Source organism: Oncorhynchus kisutch, linkage group LG28 (assembly GCF_002021735.2).
Source record: "Oncorhynchus kisutch isolate 150728-3 linkage group LG28, Okis_V2, whole genome shotgun sequence".
Classification (NCBI taxonomy): Eukaryota; Metazoa; Chordata; class Actinopteri; order Salmoniformes; family Salmonidae; genus Oncorhynchus; species Oncorhynchus kisutch.
In genome coordinates this window covers 10,299,205-10,316,496 of record NC_034201.2, presented here as the reverse complement: position 1 = coordinate 10,316,496, position 17,292 = coordinate 10,299,205, and the positions used below count along the sequence as shown (strand labels likewise).

At 43.4% G+C, this 17,292-nt stretch overlaps 1 long non-coding RNA gene across 1 annotated transcript; it reads left to right on the top strand.

Annotated features, from left to right (window-relative positions):
* Window positions 1-3,114: 3,114 nt before the first annotated feature.
* LOC116358137 (uncharacterized) lies at window positions 3,115-13,330 on the top strand. Its single transcript, XR_004206018.1, has 3 exons — window positions 3,115-3,213; window positions 12,764-12,907; window positions 13,079-13,330. It is a non-coding gene; the product is annotated as an uncharacterized LOC116358137 (long non-coding RNA).
* Window positions 13,331-17,292: the final 3,962 nt, after the last annotated feature.

Below are 17,292 nucleotides of genomic sequence, written 5' to 3'. Positions count from 1 at the left end.
TCATCACAAAAACGGAGAGCAACATGTCTGGTGGAGTTCACAAAGCGTATTGCATGTAACGAACATGACCTACAGCATGGTCAATCAAGTCAATGTTGCGGAGATTGTCAGACTACTAAACAACTATTGATTTAGAACACCAGAAAATTAACACAATTCGCAAAGAAAACAGTACCACACCAGCATTTCAACTTCAACATTTCAACATCATCAAACCACCTATGCTTAGTCTAATACACTGATGACTGAACATTCATGTTGCAGTCCATGATACTGATTTGTGTGTGCATAAGGAGAAAAAAACATGTTGACTAATACTACTTGTAGAGAAACTGCAATGCCATCCTCCTTTTTCATGTTGCCGAAACAGTCTATGACTTTGTTACGCAGTGCACACTTTTCGTTTTTGTTGTCCTAGACTACCTGGCTAAAATACTTGATGCTAGCCTAACTTCCTTTCATGGGAAACGATTAGCCAGCTACTTAACATTTGCCTACTACTCTAGCTACATATTGAACTTCCATCCTCTCAGGCCAGAGGCACAATGTATGAATTTATGGTTGGATCAGAATTAACATCATAATCGTTGGCCAGTACGGATAATTAAGCAAAACCACAAGTCCACATCCCTATCTCAGTCCATGGCTAATTTAGGAAAGGGACAATTTTAGCTAGCTAGCTAGTCACCTGAGGACAACAACACAACAAGATGAAACAATTCACATGTTTTTTTCGGTCAATGACATTTGGTTTAATGTGGTGTGATTGTTGTGAAGCCAAATCCAAACTGGCGTCCCTTCACGCTTTTTTTTTGGTGTGCCGGGACCGTTCACAGTTTAGGTCAAAGCTGTTTGGATATTATTGTATTTTTAAAAAATATCAAGGGAGGCCAAATGCTTGCTGGCTTCCCTTGCATTCAATGCAAAGGGCAGCAACAATGTCATACTCTTTTTGACCAGACAGCATCAGATAGATGGGCTACACATACAGAGCCAGAGGGGCGCTGTTTCGCTTGCCCCTCCTCCATTGAGATACATTCAGCCTCTTGCAAATGGAAGGGAAATTATGAAACCTCAGAGAGACAAAAGATAAATTATTTAGTATTGGTCATTTTTTTCTTGGTACATTTTTTGTGGAAGACTGGCTTCCCTTGGCATTCATGAATACATGCCACTGGGTCACCGGCATCTGTTGTTCTCCATCTCGAGAAGGGTGCATTTGCGCCCAGCAATTCGGGGCGTTCCTGCATGTTGCCATTCCTACATTCCATCGGAACCCCTCTTTATACTTCTATTGGTCCATTTTTAAGCTAGGACACTGGTACACAGGCGGGAGGCAGGGCGATCCAGTCAGAGTGTGACACTGTGACATTCGGGGGTCTCTTTAAAAAAAAGAAGTTATGGGCCTAATAACAAAGACATAATTTAACGGTAAAACGTATGACCTTTTTGGCATGAACATGATTTGTCAAACAAATCACTTCAAAAAGTAGGTTACCTGTTATGCATGTTTGTCTACTCCAAAATAATTCCAGCATCCAAACTGCATGTATACTCGCACCATTTGACGAATGGAAATCAACATCTGTTTACAAATTACACCAAAAAGTGAGTCTAATGACATTCGGTGATTGCCATTGATTAGGTCTACATTAATTGATGCATCATGCTGACAAATTTACCTGCTTTGTAGCCTGAAAAGTCGGGACACCCGAAATGGGTCTGAAACCGTCCCTGGAAAAAGGTGATGGTCACCCTAACACACAGTTAATTTACTTGTATAGGCTATTGTGTATTACCATGAACGTCAAATAGGCCTACCAGTAGCCAGTGATGTAGTGGTAAAAAAAAAAGTTTAAATAGTTGGGTAAACTCTGATTGCCGGTCGCGGTGAGAAAATAAATTATGCTCCCTATACTTTTAATGTATTTTTCTGAAAAAAAAGGAGGGTAAACTGCGTTTACTCCACTAGGCATAAAACACTGCCGGTAGGTAGCCTCCCCTTTCAGCCGAGGACATTTGACACATATGAACACATGCAGAACAGGTAGCCTGCATTCAATATAATAGCCCTACATGAGTTGAACACTTGGAGTCTTCACAGATCCTGTGACATAAAACACTACCTTTCTTTCCGTACATTAATGACATGTATTTGTCATTATTAAGCATTTAACAACTGAATTCAAACATTGAACTTAAACTCTGTACGATACTTGAATCTTGGAGATCTCAGAAAATCCACTGTAAGTGTTGCTATGCCAACGTAACATTTCATTATGTTTCACCTTGAAAACTGTTTTCATGGGCACATAAAATAATGTAGGCCTGTGGCATTGCCAAATCAAATGCTTCTAACCAAAAGAGTCAACTATAGGCCTACTGTCATTAACGTATACTTGTTGGATGGATTGGATGCGTATTGGTGTCTAGCTATTGGCTAGTTGTCTACTGATATTGTCGACCATCATCAGCTGTTCCAGGAAAGACAACAAATATTGATAGAAAATAATAAAGCTAAATAAACGGGCCAATACCCGCGCACACCTGAAAAACAAAGCAATGAGTTCTCTAAACAGCTGACTGACCTGACAAAAGCAACGCTGATGAATCAACTGATACAGCTAATGCATTGGAATGAAGGCTATTTTTTTAAATCAAGGATGCATGGCAAACAAATGGTGGAAATGAGGAAGTACAAAGGAAAATCTATATGTTTAAACGTCGGACGGGGCCACAGTGTCTCCCGATCCCTCCTGTCTCAGCCTCCAGTATTTATGCTGCAATAGTTTATGTGTCAGGGGGCTAGGGGTCAGTCTGTTATATCTGAAGTATTTCTCCTGTCTTATCCGGTGTCCTGTGTGAATTTAAGTATGCTCTCTCTAATTCTCTCTTTCTTTCTTTCTCTCTTTCTTTCTTTCTTTCTCTCTTTCGGAGAACCTGAGCCCTAGGACCATGCCTCAGGACTACCTGGCCTGATGACTCCTTTCTGTCCCCAGTCCACCTGGTCGTGCTGCTGCTCCAGTTCCAACTGTTCTGCCTGCAGCTATGGAACCCTGACCTGTTCACCGGACGTGCTACCTGTCCCAGACCTGCTGTTTTCCACTCTCTAGAGACAGCAGGAGCGGTAATGATACTCTAAATGATCAGCTATGAAAAGCCAACTGACATTTACTCCTGAGGTGCTGAACTGTTGCACCTTCTACAACCCCTGTGAGTATTATTATTTGACCCTGCTGGTCATCTATGAACATTTGAACATCTTGGCCATGTTCTGTTATCGTCTCCACCCGGCACAGCCAGAAGAGGACTGGCCACCCCTCATAGCCTGGTTCCTCTCTAGGTTTCTTCCTAGGTTCTGGCCTTTCTGGGGAGTTTTTCCTAGCCACCATGCTTCTACACCTGCATTGCTTGCTGTTTGGGGTTTTAGGCTGGGTTTCTGTACAGCACTTTGTGACATCAGCTGATGTAAGAAGGGCTTTATAAATACATTTGAGTGATTTAAAGATACTCAGCTGAGGCTGAAATTCAGCACTACTGAGTAAACAGCACCACTAGAATTCTACAATACCATTTTATTTCTTTTTGTTTTTATTTAACCTTTATTTAACTAGGCAAGTCAGTTAAGAACAAATTCTTATTTACAATGACGGCCTACCAAAAGGCAAAAGGCCTCCTGCTGGGACAGGGGCCTGGGATTAAAAATAAAACATAAATACAATATAAATATAGGACAAAACAAACATCATAACAAGAGAGACAACACAACACTACATAAAGAGAGACCTAAGACAACAACATAGCAAGGCAGCAACACATGACAACACAGCAAGGTAGCAACACAACATAACAACAACAATGGTAGCAACACAACATGGTAGTAGCACAAAACATGGTACAAACATTATTGGGCACAGACAACAGCACAAAGGGCAAGAAGGTGGAGACAACAATACATCGCAGAAAGAAGCCACAAGAGTGTCCATGATTGAGTCTTTGAATGAAGAGATTGAGAAAAAACAGTCCAGTTTGAGTGTTAGTTGCAGCTCGTTCCAGTCGCTAGCTGCAGCGAACTGAAAAGAGGAGCAACCCAGGGATGTGTGTTCTTTGGGGACCTTTAACAGAATGAGACTGGCAGAACGGGTGTTGTATGTGGAGGATGAGGGCTGCAGTAGATATTTCGGGGGGAGTGAGGACGGTTACATAGAGATGACCAGTTTACAGAGGAGTATAGAGTGCAGTGATGTGTCCTATAAGGAGCAAATCTGATGGCCGAATGGTAAAGAACATCTAGCCGCTCGAGAGCACCCTTACCTGCCGATCTATAAATTATGTCTCCGTAATCTGGCATGGGTAGGATGGTCAACTGTATCAGGGTTAGTTTGGCAGCTGGGGTGAAAGAGGAGTCACTGCCGGAGACATCCTTCACTCCGGCGCTGCCGGAGTCGACCCGCCTGTCCGGCGCTGCCGGAGTTTCCCGTTGATTCGAGCCCGCTGCAAGGGTCCCCAGTCCGAGGTTGGTGGCGAGGGTCGCCGCTCCAAAGTCGCCACGTAAGGGGGCCAAGACTATTGCGGAGTGGGGTCCACGTCCTGCGCCAGAGCCGCCACCGTGGACAGATGCCCACCCAGACCCTCCCCTATGAGTTTAGGTTTTGCGGCCGGAGTCCGCACCTTTGGGGGGGGGGGTACTGTCACGTCCTGACCTTAGTTCCTTTGTTATGTTTCTTGTTTAGGTTGGTCACGACGTGAGTTGGGGTGGGCATTCTATGTTTTGTAGTCTAGGTTTTGTATTTCTATGTGTTTGGCCTGGTATGGTTCCCAATTAGAGGCAGCTGGCAACCGTTGTCTCTGACTGAGAACCATACTTAGGTAGCCTGTTCCCACCTGTGTTTGTGGGTAGTTGTTTTCTGTTTTGTGTGTTTGCACCTTACAGGACTGTTTCGTTCACTCTCTTAGTTGTTTTTTTATTCAGTGTTCAGTTGATTTATTAAATATTAACATGGACACATACCACGCTGCACATTGGTCCGATCTTGACTACTCTTCCTCAGATGACGAGGAGAACCGTTACAGTTACGTTCATAGATTTCCATCTGCACCGTTCCCCAAAAAGTTTTTGTACTGAACATGCCCAGGCGAGGAGAACTATGGCGGGAATACTTTCATTACAGGTTAAAACCTGGGATATGTGGGACGATAGCTTCCCACCTCGCCAACAGCCAGTGAAATTGCAGGGTGCCAAATTCAAACAACAGAAATCTCATAATTAAAATTCCTCAAACATACAAGTATTACACACTATTTTAAAGATAAACTTCTTGTTAATCCAGCCACAGTATCTGATTTCAAAAAGGCTTTACGGCGAAAGCACACTTTGCGATTATGTTAGGTCAGCTCCTAGCCACAGAAAACCATACAGCCATTTTCCAAAGAAGGAGAGGTATCACAAAAGACAGAAATAGCGTTAAAATTAATCCCTAACCTTTGATGATCTTCACCGGATGGTACTCCCAGGACTCCATGTTAGACAATAAATGTGTGTTTTGCTCTTATTCGCTCCCCTTTCATAGTAGAAGCCTGAAACAACGTTCTAAAGACTGTTGACATCTAGTGGAAGCCTTAGGAAGTGCAATCCGACCCCATTTACACTGTATATTGGATAGGCATTCACTTAAAAAACTACAAACCTCAAATTTCCCACTTCCGGGTTGGATTTTTCTCAGATTTTTGCCTGCCAAATGAGTTCTGTTATAATCACAGACATCATTCAAACAGTTTTAGAAACTTCAGAGTGTTTTCTATCCTAATCTACTAATTATATGCATATTCTAGCTTCTGGGCCTGAGTAGCAGGCAGTTTACTCTGGGCACCTTATTCATCCAAGCTACTCAATACTGCCCTCCGTTCCCAAAGAAGTTTTAACTGGGTCGTGTTTTGGCAAACTACTATGCAGTTATGAATTTATCTCACCACTGAATTCTGAGCCTGCAATTAGAGGCTGTCATTCTTCAGCGGTCTTTTCTAAATGAGATGGCATTGATGTATTTTGGTAACCAATACCAGGCTACTGCGTTTCGGGCCCCAGGGTACCGACTTTGGGGGGGTTTTAGAGTGGGGAATCAGCTAACTTACTGCATTTCAACACATTGTGCCACGGTGCAGAGAGAAAACTGTCCTGTTTAGTAATGCTATTCTTCACATTTTTGCCATGAGGCAGAGATCTTTATTTGCTGTTCTTTAAGCTCATCGTCTGCTTTTGTTCACAATTTGCCAAGAGGCTGAGCTAAATATTTAGCTGTTTTAAAACACATTTCTTGCAATTCTACACATTTTCCTATCTGGGGGCCCCTGAGGTTACCAGCCCTGTGGTTTGAATGAACATTGATTCAAAGACCTAATGTATTATTGAGCTGAAGATATTTTCTCAGTTGTTTTATGTGTGTGGAAAGTAATTTAGCACAGACAGGCCTACACAAGGAGTTTATACATATGCAGGTATACAGGGGATGTGTAGCCTATAGTCTGTGCTGTTTAGGATGACTTGCAGTTTTTTAAATTTAACTAGGCAAGTCAGTTAAAGAACAAATTCTTATTTACAATGATGGCCTAGGAACAGTGGGTTAACTGCCTTGTTCAGGGGTAGAACGACACATTTTTACCTTGTCAGCTCTGGGATTTCACCCAGCAACCTTTCAATTACTGACCCAACACTCTAACCACTAGACTACCTGCAGTTACCTGCAGTTCTAGGAATACAGATCTATAAATATCGCTGCAGGGATTTGTTTAGACCGAAAAAAAGACTACGTGTGCCAACAAGGACAGAGGAACCACAGAGGAACCACTCAGCTGTGCTTTAGCAATGAAAAGAAGAGACCGATACATCTTAAAGCCTTTTATGACTGGTCAATTCTGCAAATGGGTTGCATTTAACCCCTTCTGGTCCTCTGACCTACATTCCTAATGGTCCTGGTTTTCTGTCACAGCCAGCGGCTCAAGGCGTAATGTTTCAGCAGTGATGTAATGCTTGTCTAAGAACCCGAATTTTAATGTTAAGTTTACTCTCATGTAATCATAGACGGTAAAAAAAAAAAAATGTGACAATGCCATCGATGACGTCATCTCATTGTTTCCGATGAGAATGCTCAGTTGCGCAAGAATGTCAGGAAGTGTCACCACCTTGCTACGTGGAGGAATTGTTGGAAACATTAGATACACAATGTGAGCTACTCTAGGAAGTGACGTTGGAGGGTAGCTCAGTATTGTTCCCTCTCATTGACTTTCTCAAGTCGACGGCTGATGAGATACTGCAGGCTGAGGGATATTAAAGTAATCGGCTCAAGGACATACATCTGGTGAAAGATATCTGGTGAAATTGGAGCAATTACTGGTACCATGATTGTGTTTGCTGATTTGTTTATACAGTGCATTCCGAACGTATTCAGACCCCTTGATTTTTTCCCCACATTTTGTTAAGTTACAGCTTTATTCTAAAATGGATTGAATTGGGTTTTTTGCTTCATCAGTCTACATCACAAATTTTAAAAATGAAATTACATTTGCATAAGTATTCAGACCCTTTGTTGACGCACCTTTGACAGCAATTACAGCCTGGAGTCTTCTTAGGTATGATGCTACAAGCTCGGCACACCTGTATTTGGGGAGTTTCTCCCGTTCTTCTCTGCAGATCCTCTCAAGCTCTGTCAGGGTGAATGAGGAGCTTCGTTGCAAAGCTCTTCAGGCCTCTCCAGATATGTTTGATCGGGTTCAAGTCTGGTCTCTGGCTTGGCCACTTAAGGACATTCAGAGACTTGTCCTGAAGCCACTCCTGTGTTGTCTTGGCTGTGTGCTTAGGGTCGTTGACCTGTTGGAAGGTGAACCTTTGCCCCAGTCTGAGGTCTGAGCTCTCTGGAGCAGGTTTTCATCAAGGATCTCTCTGTACTTTGCTCCGTTCATCATTCCCTCGATCCTGACTAGTCTCCCAGTCCCTGCCGCTGAAAAACATCCCCACAGCATGATGTTGCCACCACCATGCTTATCCGTAGGGATAGTGCCAGGTTTCCTCCAGACTTGATGCTTGTCATTCAGGCCAAAGAGTTCAATCTTGGTTTCATCAGACCAGGGAATCTTGTTTCTCATGGTCTGACAATTCTTTAGATGCCTTTAAGAAAACTCCAAGAGGGCTGCCATGTGCCTTTTACTGAGGACTGGCTCAGATGGGAGAACCTGTCCTTCTGGAAGGTTCTCCCATCTCCAGAGAGGAACTCTGGATCTCTCAGAGTGACCATTGGGTGCTTGGTCACCTCCCTGAACAAGGCCCTTCTCCCCCAATTGCTCAGTTTGGCCGGGCAACCAGCTCTAGGAAGAGTCTTGGTGGTTCCAAACGTATTCCATTTAAGAAAGATGGAGGCCACTGTGTTCTTGGGGACCTTCAATGCTGCAGAATTTTTTGGGTGCCCTTGCCCAGATCTGTGCCTCAACACAATCCTGTCTCTGAGCTCTACGGACAATTCCTTCGAACTCATGGCTTGGTTTTTGCTCTGACATGCACTATCAAATGTGGAACTTTCTATAGACAGGTGTGTGCCTTTCCAAGTCATGTCCAATCAATTGAATTTACCGCAGGTGGACTCCACTCAAGTTGTAGAAACACCTCAAAGATCATCAGTGGAAACAGGATGCACCTGATCTCAATTTCGAGACTTATAGCAAGTCTGAATATTTATGTAAATAAGATATTTCTGTCATTATGAGCTATTGTGTGTAGATTTGATGATTCTTTTTTTATTTATTTAATCCATTTTAGAATATGGCTGTAACGTAACAAAATGTGGAAAAAGTCAAGGGGTCTGAATACTTTCCGAGTGCACTGTATACCATGAATATTGACCAAGGAGATCGCCATTTCCCAATTCTGTATAATGGGTATCCTGTTTTCTGGAGACAATACCTGCAGTACCGCGGTCGGTCAACTTGTGAGGGGTAGTCAATCTCCCCTGGATGTAATAGATGAATGTTACACCAAGCACAGCACGATTCTCCCTCCCGGCTCTTTGTCAATCAACACAAATGAAATTACATTGTTGCATCAGTCTTATGCATTTCTTCACAATCACATAACCATTAAAGGTTGCTTCAAAGCAGATTAAAGAAACATTTGACCACAGATGTTTGTCAGGAGCGCCCTCTAGTGTATGTATGAATAAATGCATCCACATCACAATACTACAACCTTGCTTTTATGTCTGTCATCATTTAGCTAGAGACAAAATATTTCCTAGTATGGCTACATGTCATTAGGCACACTTTCATTGTAGAATATCTGATAGTTCTTGTCCACGTCCATCCGTCCCTTCAGAAACTTCTCTAGGGTCTTGATATAGGCACCTCTACCACAGCATTGTTGACCCTATCATTCAGGCCGTAGGCCCCAAACACGGGGAGGCGGTAGCGTTCTAGGTAGGGGGCATTGTGGTAATAGTCTGGACAGTAGTAGGCCGTACACATGTACTCTGGTATGCCCACACATTCCTGGTTGTCACCGTCTGATCATGTTCCCGGCCGAGGTGACTCCTGGTGTTGACCTAGGCATTGCCACGGCAGTAGTTGTTGAGGTGTTGTCTGATGCGGTCCTCATGCTGGGCCCAGGGGATGGTGTTGAACTCTCGGATCTAAGGCACTACGTTGGTCAGGGTGTAGGTGGCTGCCTTTTCCAGGGGCTCAGACTGGTGCTTGTCTGGGTTCAGTTGGCCTCTCTTGTTCTGGGTCACATTTGCAAAGTCATCCAGCACCGCCTGACTGTCCATGAGACGCATGTGCATCTAGGCCGACTGGGGGAAGGGCTTCATATTACTACTGGCTTTACTGGAGGCCAGCTAGAAGGAGGAAGAGTGGCAGAGAGAGAACTAGAGAGAAAGTGAGGCAGAGATAGATAGAGAGAGAGAGAGAGTGTGTGAGTGAGAGGCAGAGAGACATGGAGAGAGACAGAGAGGCAGAGAGAGAGAGAAAGAGGCAGAGAGAGAGAGAGAGAGAGGTCATCAATTTGATTATCGGCGAGGTAGGTGCCTATTGATACAGATTGTTTTGTACAGGGTGTGCAGATTTAACATTTCAGGAATGAAGAAAACTCAGTGTTTCAATAATATATATTTTTTCCAAAGCCAAAGATTTTATTTATCAGACTGTATACTGTGTGACATTGTCTGTTTCTTTAACAAAGGGGCTTCCTGATTTAATTCCCATCTGTTCGGAATCACTAGTCGAGAAACCCCATGCACCTGCTTACCAGAGCTCCTTACAATCTGTACCCGAACACCTGCTCTTGCCGTCGTTAGCAGAACTGCGGGAAAGCAGTGCCTGACTGTCTACCGATCTACTATCTTATCTTTTAAATTATAACCTACTGCTGTAATTCAAGAGCTCTATATTTACTGCGGGGATTCATGCTATTACTAAAGAAAGATATTGAGTTATGGAATGTGTGGGCGAAACAAAGGCTCACACATTCTCTGATCAAGACAGTGAGCTTTAGTTTATATATAAGTCCATTTCTAAGGGACCAGAATAGTCTTCTTCATATAAGACCACCATTTGAAGGTGTAGGCAGATTAGAGGGGCATGTGTCTGCGGGGGTCATAGAGGGTGACAAATCAGGGCTTGTCCTCCAGGCGCTGGCATATCTTCTTCAGGTTGCTGCCCCCCCAGGTAGCCCCGTGGTGAGCTGAGCATGTAGAGTCATTACAGTGCTCCACATGGTTAAAGTCCTCCACCACACCACACCAGGCCCAGAGCACCCAGAGGAAAATGCACACAGCAGCACTCCAAGGCTGCCACCATATAGACCCCATGCTAAGTCTATAAATAGCCCCATATTTAATACTGCCCTGGTACCTTCACACTCATCTGTCACTTTTTCTGTGTCAGCACCATTCAGCAGTATGTCAGCATTACGGCACTTCCTTCACTAAACGTATTCATGACTCCCCCCTATGCAAATCAGTGTTATATATGATTGGCCAGGAATCACCTGTAACCTTGATACTCACAGTTCTTGTCATTCCCATATCACGAATCACATGTTCAAATGCTCATGTTTAATTGCACTGAGAACAGTAGGCAGCCTAATAAATAGTCCTTCTTCATCATCAGATATGAGTGGCTGTAGTTTACCAGAAGTTTTATCCAATAATTGTCATACCGCACACACTCACACACCATTCATTCAAATTTGACCATGCACATGTCAAACACTTTGTTTAATTGACCAGAGCTCAATGTCTTCTGAGTTATGGGGACATTTTGAAGGATGACTTTATGTCAGTCAAAGTCATCTTTGACTGACATAAAGAGAGGGAAATTAATTATGAGGCATAAATTAGGGCTTGGAGTTTCTCCTGGTTAGGTCACATGGTCAGGACAAACACCAGTTCTAAAAGTGTGCAGGAACTTCTCTGAGGAAACTGTGGTTTTTGATTAGTTCATAGAGAAAAGGGAAACCATACGACCTGTTCAAACAGCAATTTCTATATCTCTACATAAAGTACCTGTACTATAATGCTAACTAACTATCAATAACCTGAACAGGTTATAAATAATTACCCAGGAATAAGCATGATAAAAGCTACTGTGATAGGAGAATGGGGAAAGTAAATCAGAACATGTCAGCATCAGTGGAGGCTCCTCAGAGGAGGGAGGGGAGGACCATCCTACTCAGTGAATTTCAGAATTAAAAAAAAAAAATTATTAAAATTAAAATAATTAAACATGAAAAAAGTTATGCTTTTTAGATAAAACTGTACTAAATATAGTCACGTCACCAAATACCTGAGTAAAACACACTGTTTTGCAATGAAGGTCTACAGTAGTCAACAACAACACACTCTAGGCTAGCACCATGGTGTAGTCGGAGGACAGCTATTGACTTCAATACAAAACCTAGGAGGCTTGTATGCCTTAACCCCTTCCATAGACCTACATGGTAATTATGACCACTTCCGGAGGACATCCTCCAACCAATCAAAGGATTAGGATCAGAGAATGATCCTAGTGTGGTGTATTGGGCTTGTTCCACACAACATTTTGGAGTTTCTTCGATCCAAAATTATTAACTGGAAATAATCAATCAACATAATAGTGATGACATAGACTGTGAATACATTTTTCATAAGCCCTACAGTTGCATAGGCCTACATGATGCAAACATGCATAAAGCCAGCTCAGCCCTGTGAGTTCTAGTGTCTATCAGTTGCTGTCTCTGTGTCTTGGTAGTCTCGTCTAAATATAATTCATATATGAACAAGTATAAGGTAGCTGCAGTTTGACAGGGTTTTGTCCTCCCCAGGACCAGGATAATTTTTTACAACATTTGTTTAGAACCATGTGACCTGATTAGACAAACTGGTCCCATCATATCCCGTATAAAACTTTAGGGTGCAGAGTTTTCCTGGTTAGGTTACCAAATAAGGAAAAACGCCAGGCCCCAGGGATAAAACATTTCTACACCACTCTGGGACCTATGGTGCAACCAGTCTGCTTGCAGTTGTCAGTTATCGTCAGGTACGGATGATGTGGATGATGGTGTGGATGATCAGAGCTTCATTCAGGAACGTTTCTTGGGCTACTTTGATGTGTCAAGTGGGCGAGATGTGCAGTCTGTGTTTGACTTTGGGGATTCTGAGATGTCTGAGATTAACTTCATGGAGAAACGTGTTGCCCAAGTGATGGAGCTGCTGTAGTGGAATGTATCTGCTTTTTGTTTTTACAGCTAAGTCCCCTCCTGTTCCCTGTTTAAGAGGTGATGACAGCTCCACTCCATTACCATTGTCAACTCTCTCCTGACATGAAATGAAGCCACGTCTCATGTGCCCTCTCATCCACAGGCACATTGAATGTTTCCTCTCCAAGCACTGTGAGTAGACCTGTCAATTGTAGCTCATTATTGTATGTAGAGTTAATCATATACACAAACACAATCACATTATTACACATCAATGATTTTACTACTTGCTTGGACTAACTCATTCTTAGTTCTTTTTTCTAACTGTGTAGTGTATTGTGTTATTGTTTTTTGTCTTCCCAGTCAAATCCTGTCCTGTTATCAATGGAAGAGTTGAGCTCTTCTCGAACACCATCCATCCATGATGAGCCTGTCCTGCACTGAAGCCTACGAACACCTCAACCCCTGCCGTGTACTGAAGTCAAGCCTCTGAACACCTCAACTCATACCTCACACCCTCATTCAATCACTACTGTGATCCCTTCCCAACACCTGACCCATCTGAACAATCGGGAGAGAAGGGCCTTAGTCAGGGAGGTGAACAAGAACCTGATGGTCACTCTGACAGAGCTCCAGAGTTCCTCTGTGGAGATGGGAGATCCTTCCAGAAGGACAACCATCTGTGTAGCACTCCACCAATCAGGCCTTTATGGTAGAGTGGCCTGACGGAAGCCACTCCTCGGTAAAAGGCACACGGCAGCCCACTTGGAGTTTGCCAAAAGGCACCTAAAGGACTCTAAAATCATGAGAAACAAGATTCCCTGGTCTGATGAAACCAAGATCGAACTCTTTGGCCTGAATTCCAAGCATCACGTCTGGAGGAAACCTGGCACTATCCCTACGGTGAAGCATGGTGGTGGCAGCATCATACTGTGTTTTTTTTTGCGATAGGGAATGGGAGACTAGTCAGGATTGGGTGAAAGATGAACGGAGCAATGTGCAGAGAGATCCTTGATGAAAACCTGCTCCAGAGCACTCAGGACCTCAGACTGAGGCGAAGGTTTACCTTCCAACAGGACAACGACCCTAAGAATACAGCCAAGACAACGCAGGAGTGGCTTCAGGACAAGTCTCTGAATGTCCTTGAGTGGCCCAGCCAGAGCCTGGACTTGAACCCAATCAAACATATCTGGAGAGACCTGAAAATAGCTGTGCAGTGACAATCCCCATCCAACCTACGTTCTGAATGTGCCCCACCAACTCATTGCACAGTTCCTGTCTTCATGTCATTCTGTATTTTTCCATCATGAGAAAGGCCCATGGCCCTGAAACTGTTAACAATGGTTCAAGTCAGCTATGTTGCATAACACATACATCCACACAAGCCAACAGCAGATAATATTCAATCACATACTGTATATGGTAACGGGTTATAGTGCATAACACAGAATCCTCATAACCCCCCTTTTTACACCCCTGAGGGGTGTAACCACACCATCCGATATACTATGTTGCTGATGAACCCAGGAACTTTAAACCTTTATTTTGTGAATATATGAAGTCATGCACGTCCCTTTGTTGATTAACATATATATAAACTGTTTTTGATTCCCCCTTTTGACTCCCACAAGGGTGTCACTCATTATCCTTTATTTCAGCAGTCCCAACGTAGTAATATGTTAATAGCATTTCATGAAAATAATAAAAAGTTTATTATTCAAAAAATATTTTATTTTTTTACAGAAATACAGAAAAGAAAAATCAACAAAGAAAAATAGAAAAAAAATCAACAAATGATTTATGCTTTTGTCTCCCCTTTTGACACCCACAAGGGTGTCACTTACCAGAAATAGGATAAAACTTTATTGTTTATTGACATGACATATAGGATAAAACTTTTGTAATGGAAAACAGAGTAAAGCAAAGCAAAGCATTATTATAAACCATCTGGTCCTCTCAGCTACTCCTATCCTGTACCAGGTGGGCTCCTTGCCACCCAGGGACTCTAAACCTTCACATAAGAGAGGACAAGTTATATCGTACACGTTAAGTATTTTAAGAAGTTATCATTCCACGACCTCACCCACAGCAAACCAGGGGTCATCCTCAGTCAGCCCCATCTTTCCCCGGAAGTTAGATTCTGTATCTGCATCTCCTTCAGGAGCATCAAGCAAGGGCATCATACCTGAAGCCTGTACCACATCTGTAACATACTTCTTCAAACAAGGTATAATGCAAGCAGCACAACACATCAATAACAAAAATACAAGAATTAGGGTCAGAAATCCAGTAACCACCAGTGATGCATACTCACCCAGCCACACCCCCATCCAAGACATCCAGCCAGACTCCTCCACCCCAGCCACGCCCTTCATTTATGCCGAAAGCTCGTCCAACCCAACCAATGCTTTTGATATACTCCCATCAGGACTGGTATTATTAGGTATAAATGTACAACATTGTTCACCAAACATTTTGCAAACCCCTCCCTGACTGGCCAGGATCATATCTAAAGTCAATCTATTCTGCCTGGCGGTCCTGGTAGTAGCCTCCAATTGCTCAGCCATACCAGTAAGAGTTGTGTGGGTGTAATTAACAAAACGTTGTTGATTCTAGTATATATCATTTATCCACAATAGCGGGGCCAAGAATTGGTGGTAGATGCCATAAACCATCATTCCCGTTTAGGGCCTGGAATTCCCGAGGAACACCTACTGGCACACCTAGTAGGTTGAAATGTATATGATCTGTTTCCTCAGACCAAGGTGTATCACGCTTATATCTGGAGTACGGGTGAACATCATTAGGTGCTTTTCTAGTAGATCCCAGGGGCTGATTAGCTGTAACTTCAATAATGGTTAGTGGTATTATCAGACTGGCTAAAGCACACGTACCCTGCCAGTTACCTCTAAGGACAGGTGTTAAATGCCTGTTTGGGCCACACATCCACCATACATCAGCAACACCCTTAGTTTGATTCAAGCCTTTCACTGGCCCAGTGGCATTAATGTATGTTATTACTACAATCTGCTGCAGGCAACTGCCCATAGTCAAAACTCCTACCTGTACCAGTGATGCAACTGTAGTTACCTCCGTACGCCTTAACACCCCATGGAGCCTTTTGAGGAGGGACTTCCAGGAACACTAGAGACAGAGTCTTACAAAGGGTGGAGTTGGGTTTAACATGGTAAAAACTTTCCAGCATACACCTCCATCCTTCCCCCTTTCCCAAGGCAAATGGATGAGTAGCCAATACAGGCCAAGTATGGCCACAAATAACACAGTCCTTCCTTTGTAATGTCTTGGCAGTATATCGCATGTATGCCAACCACATATTTTCCCTACCGTCATATCCAATTTCAGTACCCAATTGGTCGCTATCTGTGATATCCTTAACATTAATTACCTGGATAGGGTTTGGTCATTCGGTTGGTGGAGGCAGGGTTGGGCTTGGAGTGGTGGAGGAGTGTGTCTGGGTCTGGCTCTGGTTCATCTGGGACCACTGTGGCCTCGGCAGCACCTTTACAGAGAACACACCCATCGTGTCAGCCCCATTCCTTTCCAGACCGAGGGTATAGGTTCCTGCATCAGAAAGCTTAATGGACCTAATGGTTCGTAGGATTTCATCGCCTTTACAGAGTTCAACAGTGCTCCCAGGTTTTCCCCATATCATGGAAAACCTATCCACCTTTGTGGGATCCCCTATGCTATAAGGATACCCTCTTCTCCAATCCCAAGACTGTCCCAAATTGGTTATCATGTAATCCCCATACGGACACCCTCCCCCATTACACAGGTGTTAAAACCAAACTCATTTTCACACCACATTCATCAGAGAAAATATGATGACACTATAATGTAAATTTCACTGCCTTTTTGTATTAAATTACCTTAATATCAGTATTACAAATGACCCTAGATTCTCCATCCAAATGGCTTTCCCATGAGGCTGATCAGATCACAAAGGAAAGTTACAATGGAGGTCATAAGTCATACCATCCCTCCAAAGAAGTGTTTCTTACTTACAAAATCACACAAAAATTATCAATGGAAATCAAATTTATCAACCCATGGAGGTCTGGATTTGGAGTCACACTCAAAATGAAAGTGGAAAACCACACTACAGGCTGATCCAACTTTGATGTAATGTCCTTAAAACAAGTCCAAATGAGGCTCAGTAGTGTGTGTGGCCTCCACGTGCCTGTATGACCTCCCTACAATGCCTGGGCATGCTCCTGATGAGGTGGCGGATGGTCTCCTGAGGGATCTCCTCCCAGACCTGGACTAAAGCATCTGCCAACTCCTGGACAGTGTGGTGAAATGATGTCCCAGATGTGCTCAATTGGATTCAGGTCTGGGGAACGGGCGGGCCAGTCCATAGCATCAATGCCTTCCTCTTGCAGGAACTGCTGACACACTCCAGCCACATGATGTCTAGCATTGTCTTGCATTAGGAGGAACCCAGGGCCCCCCAAAGAAATGCCACCCCACACCATGACTGACACACCGCCAAACCTGTCATGCTGGAGGATGTTGCAGGCAGCAGAACGTTCTCCACGGCATCTCCAGACTGTCAC